Here is a 17,642-nt window from a genome sequence, read left to right as displayed (position 1 = left end):
ATGATTGTAAGGCACCAAGCCTACTTTAGAGGTTATTTTCTAATGAAGCATTTGCACTTTGAATTTTATCATTGTGTCTATACTCTCTTTATGCTTTTGCTCTTGGCATACCCCTAATCCTAATTTTAATCACTCTAACCCTAACTCTAATGCCATGGTTAGGCTAAGGCTACACCCACCATAGCTTGACACTACCATTGGTGATTAGGGAACACCATTCCCAACAAGTGGTATCAGAGCCGACAGTTCACTCCTAGGCATTAATCTCTATGCTAAATTACATTGATGCCCTTTCTCTCTCTCTTAGCCATTATAATCAGTAATCAATAGCTTATTTGCATTGCACATTGCATACACTAATCCTTCTCTTTAAAACTCTATTAATGATGGGACACGTACTATTGAAGTGCCATTGCCCACGTTGATAGAATTAGAAAGAACGAAAGTGATTAGGCTCCTTTGCATCATTAATTAGATCAAATTTTCACGACAATTTCACTCAATTTCTTGCATATTTTCATTAGCAATTTATCTCTCCCTAACTTTCATTTCCCTTGTGCAACTTGTGTGTGCCCGACGGATTTCTCGAGAGCTTCCCATAGAGCCCTAGATCATTACAAGGAGTGTACATTGGCATATTCAATTATCTTGGCAACACCAATGCTCATTCTCTGGATTTTTTACAGACCTGCAGTTAAAGAAGTTTGTGTGTATGTTTGTGAAAGTTTGAGCATTTCATGCTCAGAGAGCTTTTGGGAACTAAAGATCGAGTTTGCTTTCTTTAAAAGGGCCCACGTGGGAAGGTCCCCCTTGTGAAGGCTTACCTACATTGGGCGCTCACACATTAAGAACCTTAGAACCGCCTGGTGGAAAGGCACTTAACTGCTTTCTAGCATTGTCAGCTCCGGACAAACTTCATGCCGGCTGCTTGCAATTTAGGTTGCTGTTCGACGACTCTGTTCCCTACCTCGACCACTAATCGTGTTCACAATGACCTTCTTGCCATCTAACGATGCTACCCAATCTGCCTGGAGGTCTACCTGGTCTGCCCGCATATGCCGGAAGTGTCCAAACTTTGCCCAAAACTTCACCCACGATCTATCCACCGATTTACCCAATATTTTCAACAACCCAAGATTTGTTTCTCATAGAGGTAGAAATCACAACAACTTGTAATAATCAATTTATTTGTTGTGATTTGGCAGAGAACTGGCCTAGTGCAGCTATTCGAGGCACACAAAACCCAAGGCTCCCAATGATATTTGCAGCCAAGACCCTTATCCAAGAAACACAGGGGCCTTTTGCCATTAGCTCTTGTTCTCACGGACTACCTCCACACCGAGCACTTCTTCTTCAAATTTAAAAAGTCATAAAGTTCAGGGCCCTCTTCTCAACACTCAATGAAGGATTGCTTCACTAAGCAATCATGAAAAAATATTTCTTCACAAAGAGCCCATTTTCAAAATGTACGTACTATTTGTGTACAAAGGCACCACACACATGAGCACGGGTTCTAGGCACTCCTGAAGGAGTCCTTCGTGGTAAGACCGCTCATCATGATGAGCACACAGACAAGCAACATTAACATTGAAATGTGTTTTACACCACTAGCCATGAACGCCGCATCCTCTACAAATCGGACCAATCAACGACAACAACAAAATGAAGACAAATTTTGAAGAGGAAAACCATGACTACCTCTTCACAAAAAATGAATGAATGAAATTTCTTGTACGACCTAGGACTACTGGTGAACCTACTAAGTCTCACTTGTGAACCATAGTGATGAATCCAATCGAGAACCACTATGATGTATCATGAGATATTGAACCATGGTGATGAATCAAATTGAACCGCCATGATGTATCAAGTAGATGAATCATGTTAGCCTAAGAGTACACCATGACAAAAACATATGAAGTCTTTCTAAAACCCAAATTTGGCTTAAGGGGGCACTTGTTAGTGTAAGCCCAACTTGAGGCACCACATGGGAATGCCCTCTAGCCACCTAGGAAAGATAAATGATGGCATGGTCCAATAGCAAGAGGGTGGAACCTCTCTAGCTAATGATTGTAAACCAAGCCTACTTTAGAGGTCGTTTTGTAATGAAGCATTTGCACTTTGAACTTTATCATCGTGTTTATACTCTCTTTATGCTTTTGCTCTTAGCATAACCCTAATCCTAATGTTAATCATGCTAACCCTAACTCTAACACCATGGTTAAGCTAAGGCTACACCCACCATAGCTTGACACTACCATTGGCGATTAGGGAACACCATTCCCAACAACAACAACAACACACACACACACACAGGGGTTCATTTGACACGTGATGGTTGTTGTTTTTCAACGAAAGAATGCGTATCACACCACAACAAGCCGAATAAAAAGGGTAGAGAAAGTGCCTCTTCCTCTTACTTGGCGATTCATTGTTTGTCCAAATGTAGTTGTGTAAGTGGTGTTTCGCGTGCAATTTGTAGAACATCTTTTTGTTTATGCTTTCTATTGGTAGATCATGGAGGGCCTTATCGACTTTGAATTAGTAGCAACAACAACAACCCTCGCAAGAAAAGCTCAAAATACACCTTACAACGCGCTAGAGGTCTCATCCTTTTTAAGTCCTCTTTCTTTCTATGATTTCTCCTCTGTGTACTCTGAGCACAAGCACATGCCTGCTTCTAAGGAGGCTAAAAAATGGCACCCACTCCACAAATTTTCCTTTGAGGAGCACACTTTAACATGGATACAGAGAGATCAAAACATGAGTATGCATTTTAGATTTCTAGTTTGGAAAAGCTTAAAGTGAGGATAGAGTGGAGGGAAGAAAACCAAGAGAAGTAGCCTAAGTTGTTATAGATGTAATAAATGGTACCACAATTTTGTCATGCACTTGTGTTAAAATCCAATTTGATACAACCTATGGCAATTTTGAATAGTTGTCATAGAATTGGAATTAAAGTACAACAAAAATTACAGAAAGAGTAATCGATCAATTGTGTAACATTGAGCATATCAAGCATGACAATTGCAAAAAGCAAGCATTGACTTAGATTCAATTACACATCACATACATGTGCTGAAACTACAAGAAAGAGAGAGAGAGAGAGAGGGAGAGAGGGAGAGAGGGAGAATTCAACACTAGTTGAGGGCCAGACATTTTGGACCCGGCTCCCCCTCCAAAAGGACTTTGTATTAATACATCCTTCTTCTTCAGAAGAGCTTCTAATCAATACAATTGGCTAATTGCACTTTTAACGGCACAAATTGAAGAGATGAAAGCTCTAAAATTTGGCAGAGGTTGCAATTAGACTATTCACCTAAAACACCTCACAAGTAATAGGATCCGTAGGAATTAAACAAGAATCAAGTCAAAAAGAAGATATGTAAGGATTAAGAAGTAGTAACATGTATAGTTAATTATGTAAAAGCTTAAGCAACCTTAACTATGGATACTTGTGTGTGTGTGGGGAGAGAGAGAGAGAGAGAGAGAGAGAGAGAGAGAGAGAGAGAGAGAGAGAGGAGATGATGAGCCTTGACAAGAGCATGGAGAGCTTCCTTTTGGCTGAGGATTGCATGGAGCTTCAAGAGCCATGAAGACATAAGTTTCCTTGCTCTCTCCAGTGTAGCCCTGCAGAAAAATGAAGAAATCTCCCTCTTATGGTCCTCAAATGAAAAAACTCAGAAATATAGATTGTTCATCTCGCTGTTTTCAATAAGTTGTAGGGGGACCTTTTTATTGAAACGCCTTCTTTTTTGAGTTATTCCATAAATACTCACCTTAGGTCTTGTAAAAAAAAAATCTATTTTTAGAACTACTCCTCTTACCTTTTCTTTTGCATGCGAGGCTTGTGGAAAGCATCCCCTATCTCCATATATCTTAAGTTTGGCATGTGTGAATATTAACACCTTGCCTCCCATTCCCACCTTTTGGTTAACCTTCTCACTTTCGGAGGCTTTCGGTATCCGTTTTGGACTCTTTTGGACTCGCAAATATCCCGTCTTCTCCCCATAAAATCCTTATTGAATCCTTATCGAGTTTCGTTGGCACTTATGAAAAATGCATTCAACTTTTGGAACTCTCTAGTTCACAAACACGTTCCTCTACCCATTGTACATAATTGAGTCTTCTACTATTTTTATTTTCTCTGACTAGAATGACCAATTCTAGAGAGAGAAAATTCATTTAAGTAGACCAAAAATGAAATTTGTGACATTATCCCACCCTTGAAACCATAGTCTTCCTCGACTATACTTCTATTCAAGAGAGTTTCTTGACATTACCCCACCCTTGAAATTATAGTCGTCCTCGACTATGCTTCTATTCAAGAGAGGTTTCTTTGGCTATTGTCTTTTTGCTCAGGATCTGCTTTTAGCACATTGGACATTGTTCCAAAGTAGGTGACCAATTTACTTGGCATTTGGGAGAAAATCTGCCGCAAGTTATCTACCTTGCTAGCACTAGCACCTTTCTATAGTAGATTGCTACTCGGTACTCGGGAGAAACTATGTCGCTCTTGTGCAACATTTGGTATGCATGCAAATTACATCTATACATTAATGAAGAATTTGCGACAAAAAAGTTCAAAATAGAGAATCATGTTCATTGCATTTTCATCAATGTAAACACATTAGGGCTTTGTATGCAACTCATTGCATGTAGCTACAAGTGACATTATTTTTCAATTGTGGATATTGCATACATTTAACATCTTCAAAAGAATTGTTTTAAATTTTATGAGATACTTACGCAATTACTAACCATTGCGTAGCACCTTGTCTTGGTAGTGGATGGTATACTCGGGTTGCAATATCTCTTTAGTCCCTTCAAGTTCTGGAGGATATTCTACTACTGGCTCTTGTGGCGGATCACCCTTGTAGCCCTTTAGTGGACTTATATGGAATGCTTTTGGATTGTCCAATGAGAGGGCAACTTAAGTTGATAAGCAGTTTCATAAATTGGTCATACAATCTAGAATGGTCCATAATACTTGCGTGTTAATTTTGCATAGTCCTTTTGATGACTTGTAAGTTCTCCGTGCCAAATTTTGCCCATAGTATGGCGTAGGCGAGCTTTGAAAACTCTAAGAGAACCCAATCATTATCTTTGAGTTGAAGAGTCCTTCTATGCTTGTCAACACTAGCCTTGTGCTTTTGCTGTGTGATAGAGATAACTTCTTTGATCTTAAGCATCATGTAAGTCACAACTATACTCATCAACATGGAAGATCTTCCCATGCAGTTTAAAAATGGAGGGAACTTTTGACCTTCCTCTGATTACCTCAAAAGGTGCTTTACCTGTAGAAAAATGCACAATATTGTTGCATGCATATTCCACTAAAGGTAGATACTACTCCCATTGGTTGTGTCAGTCTACTTTAGTTACATGAGCTTTGAGTAAATCAAGCACAATGGAATTCACAATTTCACTTTGCCTATCCATTTTGAAGATGATAGGCTTAAGAGAAATTGAGCTTTGTTCCAAGATTCTCAAAGAGTCCTTTCCCTAAATTATTAGTCATTCTGGGATCTCTATCAGAAATAATACTTGTTGGTGAACCATGATACTTAAATATTTGAGAGATGAATAGATGTGCCATCTGTGGAGCCTTACTAATTTTTTTGATAGGCATAAAACGAGCTTGCTTGCTAAACCTGTCTACTATTGTCCATAAACGTATATTCCCATGGATATACTTTGGTAAGCCAAAGATAAAATACATAGAAATACTCTCACAAGGTCATATGCAGGCTCTATAAAAATTTTCAACAAATTTTGAGGTTGGGGGACATGGATCGCAATCCATGTTCCACCACATATGGACTTGATCTCTTGGCAGCTTGTTACCAATTATGTCCACAAGCTAAATCTCAAAACTTTTTGGACTTGGACTTGTTTTGACGAGTCAAATTATTCAGTGCGCGTACATATCTCTTTGCTTTCGGTGATGACCATATTAGGCTGATATCTGTATATGGGTTGTCCTTGTGGCCTCGTAGGCACATATTGAACATTTCCATCATGCTTTGTTCAGTAATAGCACTCATTGGTCTCATGGTTGGTCCATTTACCCTCTATTGCAAACCATTTTTGTGGCCTAATTTGTTGTCCCTGTTGAGTTATCCCTTGCCCTAGTCCCCTGATAGGTGGCTTTTGCACGTTATTCATCATTTCATTCATCCTTTTGAGCATGTCTTCTATGGCTATAAGTGGTGCTGCAACAGCCGTTTCCACTTGTGTTGGTTTGGTGGATGTTGTTTTCTCACTTTGATTATCCTTAGGGACATCTTCTTCATTGAAAATATCACAATTGTCTCCCAAGTCAATGGCATCTGACACACACTCTTCCAGGGTCATATGTTTCTTGCTATACAATATAGCATGAAGTTCTTTCTTTAGTAGTCCCTCTAGAAACAATGATACTAATCTTTCTTCTGCAGGTATTTCTAGTTCTGGGCATCTTACAATGTATTGCTTCATTTTAGTTGCACCATCCCTAACAGACTCACCTTGTTTCTATTTGAAGCTATAGATTTGAGCTACCATATTATGTTTGATCCCCGTTTTGGAACATACAGCTATAAATCCTTGAGCTAATGTATTTAAGTCCATGATTGACCTCGGTGGAATGCTTTGGAACCATGTCAATGCTTTTCCTTCTAATGTTATTCCAAATCCCTCAAATTGAGTATGAAAATCAAATATGCATTTTGCTCTTAGCACTTGCTTAAAGTTTGCTAAGTGGTCATATGGATCTCTAGATCCACTATATTTTCTGACCCATTTTTTAAAAACAGTTGGTCTGACACGTCTATTTGGTTCAACTCCAGGTCTCCTAGCAGTTGGTCATGTTCCTAGTCCCTCAAACCAGTATGTTGGAAATAGTGACTCATGTAGCCCTAGACTGGCTTTAGTGTCACACGGTTTTCTTTGTGACGAGGTAGGTTCGAGTTTTTTAACATTGCTCCCAAAGATTTCTCTCGGAGTTCCTCTCTTGGTATAGTTTTTGGTCCTTGGCTCAATATCCAATCTCTTATGGAGTATCCTTGGTATTTGGTTTGTTCCACCTCCTTAGGACTCATCATAACAAAGTTATTGTTATAACAATCCCTAAATAGATAGGTTGGTAGATTTGTTGAACCCTTGTCTTTGATTTTTAAGATATAGATGATCTTCATGGGTATTCAATGTCCTGATTTGGCCTAGAAGTCTATAGAAGATTTTTGACGTTTCTATCCTCCCAACAATGGACTCCAATCCTAGGATTATCCGTGCTAAGCTGTTTCAAAGGCTTCAAATCAACTTGATCGTATCCCTTGAATTCTAAAGTCGGTGGTCCTTCTTTTCTTGCCATATCGAGAATTATGGTATTCACTTATAACCCCCATTTGTCTATCACATCAGGGTTTTCAACTTGTAAATAATGAGTTCCATTTTTATCCATATACATTTTTCCTTGTTTGTTTCCCCTGATTTCCTCTTCAAACTCCATGTCATGGTCATCAATGTGAATGGCATACTCTTCATTAGGATCCAGGTAAACTTGAGCTCCATGGCCATTAGTCTTATAAAAGGTGGGTATGTGCTTATATCGCACTGTCGTTCCGGATCCTAAATGAGTTGAATAGGAAGACATTTCAGATGTTGAGTATGAATAAGTGCCTGGGACTTCTTCAAAGATAGTGTCAAAGTGATCGCCTTGATTCACACTCTCTTCGGTGGATACTCTACTAACGGTCTCTCCAAATACGCCTTGGTTTGCTAGTACACGACCAGATCTAAGGTTCATATAGACTTGTGAAGCCCTGGATAGAGTACTTAGCATCGGATTGACTTGTTATCAGTTTCTTCCCTTGACTTGATTGCGCTGTCGAGCTTTGAATTCCTTGTCTGCAACCTGATTCTTGTATCAGTTTAATCAAGTTAGCTATCTTTCACAAAGACTGTACAATTTTTGCTAACTATTGTGACTGGTCTATGTATATCACTTCAAATTGAGCTAAGTGAGTCATCAATTGAGACTTTCAAATTCTGCTTTTGCAAAAAGCCAAAGGACTAATCTGCAACCTAGAATCTCAGTGAACATGTACTAATTTAGATCCGATTGAACCCAAAATTGACCGGTGATCTTGTATTATGTTGTTCTAACATTGTACAAGCTCAAAAGTTCAAAATTTTATGTGTATCAGAAGTAAATAATCACGATTATTATTATTTTTTATTTTTTACACTTTTTGGCTTGTTTTGCCAAGTAATCAACTTGTTATGGTCCCTGGACAAGTTTCACTGAATTTGAACAAAATTTGTCCAAGTTATCAATTGTTTAGTGTCCGTAGACTCAGTTTTTGAGAATCTGGCTTAAGTCTCGCTTTTGTGATCCAAATTCCACCAAATTTGATTTGTGTGGTCTACTTGATATGGTTGACCTTGTGATATACTCAAATGTGCAAAAATGTCCAATTTTTGTAGCAGATGTAAATAATCACGATTATTTACTTCTACTGTTTTTGTGCAACTTTTTGCCACAATGTTGACACAGAATGGTTAAGCGGCTCAACTTAAGCTCCTTAGCCAAGCTTCATCAAGTTTGGATGATCCTTGTTCAAATAATCAATAGTTTTGTGTCTGCAGACTGACTATTACAAATTTGGCCACAATTTTCACTTCAATGATCCAAATCTTACCAAATTTGATTTGTGGTCTTAATATAACATGCTAAAACTAGTGGTATGTTGGGTTGGTCAAAAAAGTTGAGAAATGGGACAAAAGTAAATAATCGCAATTATTTACTTCTGGCAAATTTTTGCATCTTTTTGGTAAACAAAGCATGTACACTTGTTTAACACTTCAATATAAGCCCCTGAGTCAAGTTTTATTAAGTTTGAACAAGATTTTCCCAACTCACACTCAAGTTCTCGACAATCAATACAAATTTCAGTTTTAACCACGATTTTGGTCAATTTGGTGATCCAAATTCTATGGGCCTTTACAAAAGATGTTTGTACACATGCATAGAGTCTCTGGTATCAACCTTGGTCATTTTTTTAGCTAAAAGTAAATAATCGTGATTATTTACTTTTGGCCTAAATTGAACACTTTTTTCAACTTTTTCGATGGAAAGTTTTTTAATGATGTATTTTAAGCCTCTGAGTTAGGTCAAAACTTAATTTGGCCTAAAATGTCAAGAAAAAGTAAAATAATCGAGTTTTTGCAAACTCTTGAAAATTTTCCTCAAATACGTCCTTAAGCTTACCCACTGGTTCATAGAACTTTTAAACCATAATCTCTAGCCGGATTCAGTGGTTGACAGTCTTTTGATGATGTTTCAAGCCGTAGACTTGAAATTCACATAAACAACTCAGAATTGATTCTTTTGGAGTGAGCAATGTTATGAGATCCCACTTCGGATTCTACTTGCCCTACTCTTAGATTCTACTACAATGGGGTTGTGGAAAGTGTCCACAAACACTCGTTTTCTTGTTTTTTTAAATTTTTTGAGGCTTGATCTTAAGATTTGTCTCGTCCATCAATCATTCTCAAAGTTCTAATCTAATCCTACTATACTACAATCCTAAAAGGTACTTAGCGAGTACACTTACTTCCAAGCTACCTCTACATAGCAAAAGACGACAATCTTAAGCTATGCAGCTTTTAAATAAAAGTTTTCACTCTAGGTGATCCTAGAGGAAGTTAAAGGACAACTACACAAGATGCTCATGTTTTCCCTAGTTTAGGTCTCTCCAATCCCCGGCAGCGGTGCCAAATGTGGAACGGGTGTCTAACCTCACTCCTATCTTATTGCAGATATAGCGAGAACCACGAACATAATTGTCAATCCATGGAACGAAGCTTACCCGACTAGTACATAGAGGCTACAAGAGGTTGTCAATCTTTTGGAAAACAACAGACAACTTATATCTAACTCAAGCTACACTCAAATGACCGAAATCACCAAAAGCTAGTCACTATTCAGCAAACAAATCATAACCGTTACAGCATAAAACAACATCCAAACGTTACGAAGCTTTTAGGACACGCTTATAAGACCTAAGCACACATGCTTATGGTCTCAAATATCACTTTAGGTCAAGTGCAAGAATCGCGATAATTAAAAGCGGTGAGTTTTTGACCTAGTTGTTTTCGACCTAGTCGTTTTTGACCAAGTCGTTTTTTACCTAAATGCTTAGCAATGATGCGCTAATACCCCGCCTACACTTATTTTATGATTTTTAAGCTTAAATTTTTACTTATGATGAAATTAAGCTGCGGGTCGGCGACGCCAAAAGCTACAAATTACCATGAAATGCTTACATTAGCGTGTAGAGCTCTTACCTACGGTTGCAAGGCAATCGACGGCATTGCAATGTGACAACCGGAAAGGGAGTCGGAAGCGCGAGAAGGAGAGAAGTGAGCGTCGTTAGCTCACGTTGTGTTCTATTATCCAAAACTTACAAAATACTTATAAAATTTGGCTTTTATACCTTAGCCAAGGTTTTTGTGGTCAAAACTAATAATCTGGGAGCTCTAATTAAAGATAGGTTGATATAATCTAGAAGCTTGTAGCCTCGGCTCATCAATTACACTGTTTAGCTGGAAAGTATGAGGTACAACATTCTTGATTTATCAAAAAATAAGTGTTTTTACAATAAAAGCTCCAAAAATGTTATCCGAGTTAGCTTGCTGCTAACAATGACAAGAACCTTAGTCATCAAGCACCTCAAGCATCTTAGCCAGCAAGCATGACAAGCACCTCAAGTTTGGGTCGGGTGCCCACCTCAAGTACAACCCTAGCTTACCTAAGGTCAAAGGACTTTTAACACTAACCTTTGGAGGTCTTCAATGAAGCTAACCCTAAGGTCTTTAAGATTTATTGGCTAGCCTTGCTCTTTGACAGACCATCGCTCATTTGGACCCCTTTACCATTGGCGTCGTGTTGAGATAGATCTGTAAGCACATGTCTATATTCCAACCCTTTGTTCCCATTTATTCTCTCACATTAAATGATCAGTTTAATATGAGAAAAACATTTGGGTTGGTTAGATATTAGATTTTATGACAATGACCGGGTGGGCCAAGGGTAAGGACGGACATGCGATCAAGGGGTGCTATGTTTGAACGGCCTAGGAGCCTATATATAGCAAGACTAGGTGGAAAATTGCATAGTCTAGTCCCTCGCAATCTCACACTAGTATCAGAGCAGAGGCTCTTGAACGGAAAAAGGCGTGGCCTCTCTCTAGGCTTGCATGCTTTGCATGTCATGGACTGAAGAAGAAGAAGCCGGGGAGGATGAAACCTTGATGGGCAGCAACCCTAGGATAAGAGAGGGGCCAAAATTGGACCTGCATCAATATGAGATTTTTCACCCTCTACGTGTTCGTGCCAGCCTCAGGGTCCTTTTTTGTCACTATCGTGGCATCTCTCTCTCTCTTTCTCTCCCTGTGTGACATGTTCCAGCCTGCCTATCGCCATTTTTGCTTCTTGTGTTCACATGCTAGGTCCTACAACCCCTAAACTTGACCTCTTTACCTTGCTTAAGAGGGTGTACCCACCCAAACGTACCGAACCAAGGGAAATTCCCCTCTTGCTATACGATTTGGGAGCAAAAGAGGGTACTGTGCATCAATTGCAAATAAATTATTAGCAAATTACAAAATGGTTTTTGATTCAAAGCTCAAATTCTTTTAGAATATCTGAAAATTATGGATTGGCTACGAAAACTCATAGACAATCAAGCAAGATTTGAGATTCAATAGGGTAGATCGGCATGGTTGTGAGCTGACATGGATTAACGAGAAGCTTGGTATGGATGGCCATGTTGGGGTACAATTGTCTGTGCCTTGCCTAGTCGCCCAGGCTATGGGCGCCCGCCCACTAACACCTTATTCTTGTGTACATATACAAAGAAAAAGGGGGAGCTCAATGAGTTAAGCCCTACTCCACCCACACATTGTCTAGTCTCTCCTTCTCTCTTTCCCCCACTCACACCGCACAACATTCTACACCGTGCATGCACTCTTCAGGCCATGCCACATGCAAGATGTTACATTGAGGCTACGAAGACATGGTCATGTCATTTGAAGTGGACTTGTACGAGTCTTTTTTTTTGTTCGTCAAAGTTTGATAGCAAAGGCAATTCGATTACCACTGACTGAGAATATTTGGCTTAAGAAGTACTGATCAAGTCATTTATTGCTTGTTGTCCAATATCGACAAGCGGACTTGCATGTGGCACATTGAATGCATGCAAAGCATGAGCAAAAAGTTGGCAGAGACTTCAATAAGGGAATCTAAAATACAACAATATGCAAGGCAATCGATTTACTTGGCCCTTGGCCAAGTATACCAACAACGTCATGGTCATCAGGTTTGCCATTACATAACAATTAGGGTTTTCTTAATCTCGATGTGAATTTATTTTTGTTGATTTCCACAGATAGATGTCTGCAGGTTGATCAGCAAGGCTTATTGCTTGTTTGCCTCATGGGTGCAAAGTTGTTCGACATGGCCGGATCAATGGTCGGCATGGCCGATTGTTTGTTACATTTCAGGAAGACTGGTAGTAGTCTTTCTTTCTCCGTCTCTGAGTTTGGGGTTGCAAGTTTGGTATGGCATGGCTCCTAGGCAAACTATTTATGAACTTCAGTCGATCAAGACAATGCTAAAGGGGGAAGCATGGCTTGCATAACTATACACTATTAAACCACACCATGTGGTGATAGAAATCTTAGTGCTCAAGGTTGTGCTTGTCAAGGACAGTGGCAATAAAAGCTAGTAGGTAAGAGCCGCATTAACCGAAAGTATTTTTTTGCTTCTCAATAAGATGTATAAGTAGCACAGGTCTAACTTGTGCAATGATTGCCGCCCAAGGGGTATGTTGAAGTTTATCAAGCATGGCTTGATTTTCGTTACAACAAGGCTGTTATTGAGCTTTGCCAATTCCATTTATCTGCAAGGAGTTTGTCTTAAGTGGTTGTGCATTTCAAGAAAATTCAACCATTTTCAGAGCTTCAATCAGGGAGAGGAAGCACAAAATGCCATTCAGTTGAGAACAAGACTTAAAACCTTCTGACCAAAGGGCTCCAGTTGAACATTACCTCCACGATATGTAAGAAGCACGACTTTGTGCAAGGTTGTGGATACCATATCTGATACAATCCAAAATGGTTAGGCCAAACCCACTATTGGCACAACAGATCCGACGGGATTTCAAGGGTGAATGCAAGCCCTATAGACCATCTCGAGATGTTACGACGTGTGATGCCACAAGGGCGATAATTACAAAAATTTGATAAGTATGTTTAAGTTTCAATTTTTGAACTTCTTATTTTTGTAGGATTTTCTACAATGCCAACCTCACAAGAAAATGTGGCTTCGATCGAGTAGAGATTGGTAGTAAGATGAAATTTGATAGCTAAGCTCCCAATGATAGTTTTTATGGGTAGCAAGTAGGTATGGCCTAGCTATCAAGAAACTGATTCATGGCATGACATGAATAGATTATGAGAGCCTTCACACAGGTACTCTCTTATGTAACCACTTGAGAAACTCTAGTATGACTATTTTCTTGTGGGGGGCTTGACATCTTTCTCCTCTCTTCATGGAGGAAGAATATTCTCTCATGACTTAGTTGTGAATAAGATTCCAACTGCAGAAGATCTGTTGCTTAGTTCTGCAACATTGATTATGTCCCTAGGAGTGGTATTTTCAAGGCTATGATCGAGCTAATACACAATCACTCCATAGGTGTTGAGAGTCGGTATTTGAGCTCAACATAGTTGTACTTTCAAGGAAAGAAGTCCACAATCTACCAAGGGGTAGTGGGACTATGTTTGTCCCCGTTGGCTACTAGGTTTCTCTATGTGCAGTAACTCTATGAGATTACTTTTGGATCTACCATCACCAATAGAAGTCATGGCTTGCTTTGGGTGCTTGTAGATCTTTCAAGTTAACCAAGATGGTTATTCATGACATTGTTCATTCCTCAACAATGTTCTACGGCATTGTGATCCATGTTTACAAGTCGTTTTGAAAGACAGTCTATAAACCGTCGAAAAACACACCTCAATATTGTCATTTATCCAAAGGGGATAGACAGATTACAAGTGTATCTTGCGCTAAAGGATATGCAAAGCGCATACGTTAGCACCAAGCAATCCAATTAGAAAGCATGTATCGCTTTAGTTTTACTTTGCTTACCAAAAGGTAAAGCATGTTTGCGACTAGGTTTAGTCTCTTCATGTGTAATCAGGTTCTCAACCTTGAACACTAGTTATAGTGGGGTTGTTTACAGGTGAAAATTGATAACAAGTCAAGGACTTATACTTTGTTATGAGTTATGTCAGCCATTTACTTTCATAAAAAGTGAAAAGAGGTACTCTTTTGGGCACATCTTTGTTGTATTAAATCGTTTAGCATGTTCAAGTGAGCTTTAAATGGAGTTTACACATTATGTTGGATATGGGCCCGGTTCAACAAGACAGTTGCACAGGGACAACAATGTGGAAAATCAAGATGTTAGTCTTGGTTTCATTGAACCTCCTTTTGAACCGCGTTTCGGTCAAACAAACACCTGGATCCATGAAGGATGCCACTGTGGAAAACATTAACGTTCTTATGAAGATACAACCAGTTTTGTTTTTGAGGACAAAAACGCTTCTCCAATGGGGAGTAATGTCATGTCTAGGGTAAGACCGGGCGGGCCAAGGGCCAGGATAGACATGCGATCAAGGGGTGCTATGTTTGAACGGCTAGGAGCCTATATATAGCAAGGTTGGGTGAAGAATTGCATAGTCTAGTCCCCCACGGTCTCACACTTGATTGGTGGTCTTTATTATCTACAACCAATATTGGTGCACTCCTATCTTTACACATTCTTTTGAAGACAACGTGGAATATAGTGTGTAGGTGAAGGTGCTACCCTAAAAATTATGGCACACTAGCACTATTTTGTAGATTGTTTTTCTCTTGGTAGAATGTAGATCTGAAAATTATATCCATTTCCCTCTGTTTTGATGTGGCTTATAACTTTACAAATTACTCACTGATTTGTTGATATTCATCTAAACTGGCTTTATACAAGAAATTTCAAGTTTTATGTTTTGTGCAATGTGCAAATTTTGATGCACTTTTGCAAGCACAACAGGTGCTCAAATGTGTGTGCATAAATTATGAGGTTGAAGATGCAATTTTAGCTTGTCTAGAGCAGGAATTTTGAGGTGTTTTGGTAGATAACAATTCATGGAGGCGTTTACACGTCTCTTGAGAGACGCAGTTTCCCAAGCACAACAGGTGCTCAAATGTGTGTGCATAAATTATGAGGTTGAAGATGCAATTTTAGCTAGTCTAGAGCAGGAATTTTGAGGTGTTTTGGTAGATAACAATTCATAGAGGCGTTTACACGTCTCTTGAGAGACACAGTTTCCCAAGCACACACTTGCTCGAAGGTGCACTCTTTTGCATCGACAACGCACGTGGAGAGCATTTCAGACCGAGGACTTTTTGGATAAGGTATTTTTTCTCACATGTCATGTTTTTCCTATGCGCATTATGATGCAGAGGTTATGTGCTCATGTATTGTTGGAATTAGGGTTGTAGAGAAACGCACACAGCTTGGAGAAGATGAAGAAAGCTCAAGGCACACAATAGAGAGTGTGTTACTTAGTGTGCAATGGAAAGATAGATAGCCCTAGAGTGATGGGCGTATATACAATGCACGGGAGGCAAAAACCTCTTAAAGAGGGAATAAATGCCTCAGCAGTCCTAGTGTGTTCACACACATCACTACCACATGTATATGGTAACAAATCCCCCCTGGAGTGATGCGGTGAACGAGAGCTGGCACATGAGTAAAGGGAAGTGCCATGCCCTAAGGACATGATCAGTCCACAAAGGGGAGTAAGCCCAAAGCTTTGCGGAAAGCTTTGAGCTTCTCACGAGACAATGCCTTTGTGAAAAGATCTGCAAGTTTGTCCTGTGTTGGCACATAAGCCAAGCTGATCTCTCCTGCTCAGAGCCTCTCCCTGACATAGTGGTAATGCACCTCGATGTGCTTTGTGCGAGCATGAAAAATTGGGTTCCTCGCAACTACCAATGCGCTCTGACTGTCAGTGTAGATAGTGTTGGCAGTGTCCTGTCCAACACCCAAATCAACCATAAGGCGTCTGAGCCACACACACTCAACTGTAGCTATCAAGACTGCCTTGTACTCAGCCTCACAACTTGAAGTGTCCACGTAGGTTGCTTCTTGCTCAACCATGATATACATGAACTACCAAGCATGAAACAGAAACCACTTGTGGACACTTGCGTGTCAAAACAACCAGTCCAATCTGAGTCCAAAAAAGCATGTAAGCCTGGTGGCAATGATTCCCCCTTGGGATAAAACAAGTCAAGATGTAAAGTGCCACTAAGGTAGCGGAAAATCCTCTTGCCAGCCAATGCTTAGACCCTGGGTTATGCATAAATTTGCTGACTTGTGAGACTGCAAACTGAATATCTGGCCTCGTGTTGCATACATAAATGAGGCAGCCAACAGCAGTGTGGTAAAGAGTGACATCAGCAATATCGCCAACATCATGTAGACTCAACTTCAAACCTGTTTCCATGGGAGTGGCAATAGGTTTGCAATCCTCAAGTTCAAACTTACATAGCAATGTCTCTATGTAACTTTTCTGACACAAGGCAATACCACCATCACACTGCTTAAACTGTATGCCCAAATAATGATGCAACAATCCCAAATCTTTCATCTTGAAAGTAGCATTCAAATGAGCCTTAAATTCAGCAATATGCCTCTCATTTGGTCCAGTGATCAGCAAATCATCTACATAAAGAACCACAACGAGAAGTACATCACCCTCACGCTTTACATACAATGTGCTTTCTGTTGGATTGTTTACGAAAGCCTTGTTTGATCAAATGAGTGTTAGATTTCTCATACCAAGCACGAGGAGATTGCTTCAACCCATACAAAGCCTTGTTACATTTGCACACTTTGTTCTCTTGTCCTTTCTTGACAAAACCGCGAGACTGCGTTACATAAACTTCCTCAAATATGTCACCATTCAAGAAAGCAGTAACAATGTGTGATTGATGTACATCCCAACCAAAATGAGATGCTAATGCACATTAGTCATACGAAAAGTGGGAGCAAGAGTCTCTTCATAATCTATGCCTTTTTGCTGTGCATAACCCTTTGCAACAAGTCGAGCCTTATGGCGATCGATCTCACCATCCGGCTTGCGTTTCAACTTGTAAACCCACTTTGTACCAATGGCCTTTTTGCCAAGAGGCAAATCACATAAAGTCCATGTGTCATTTTCTATAAGTGCATCATATTCTGATTGCATGGCAGCCATCCAATTTTCTGAATTCTGTGCTTCATTAAAAGAGAGAGGTTCCCTTGACATCATGTAAGTTGGACATAGCCACAACATAACAATCTGATGCATAAGATGCATGGTGAGAGCCTGAACGAGTACGACTAGACAAAGGTGCATCCAATTTACTATCACGCAATGTATGCACCAGCCATTTTGGCATACCTCTAGCCTGCTCATTTTCAGCCCTTTCCTCATCAAGTACATCATGTACATTTGCATCAGTAATAGGCTGATCTGTAACAATTGTGGAAACCCCCATAG

Source organism: Adiantum capillus-veneris, chromosome 2, assembly GCF_014529385.1.
Source record: "Adiantum capillus-veneris isolate H3 chromosome 2, ASM1452938v2, whole genome shotgun sequence".
NCBI lineage: Eukaryota > Viridiplantae > Streptophyta > Polypodiopsida > Polypodiales > Pteridaceae > Adiantum > Adiantum capillus-veneris.
The sequence above is the reverse complement of the archived record's forward strand: the minus strand, read 5'-3'. Positions refer to the sequence as shown.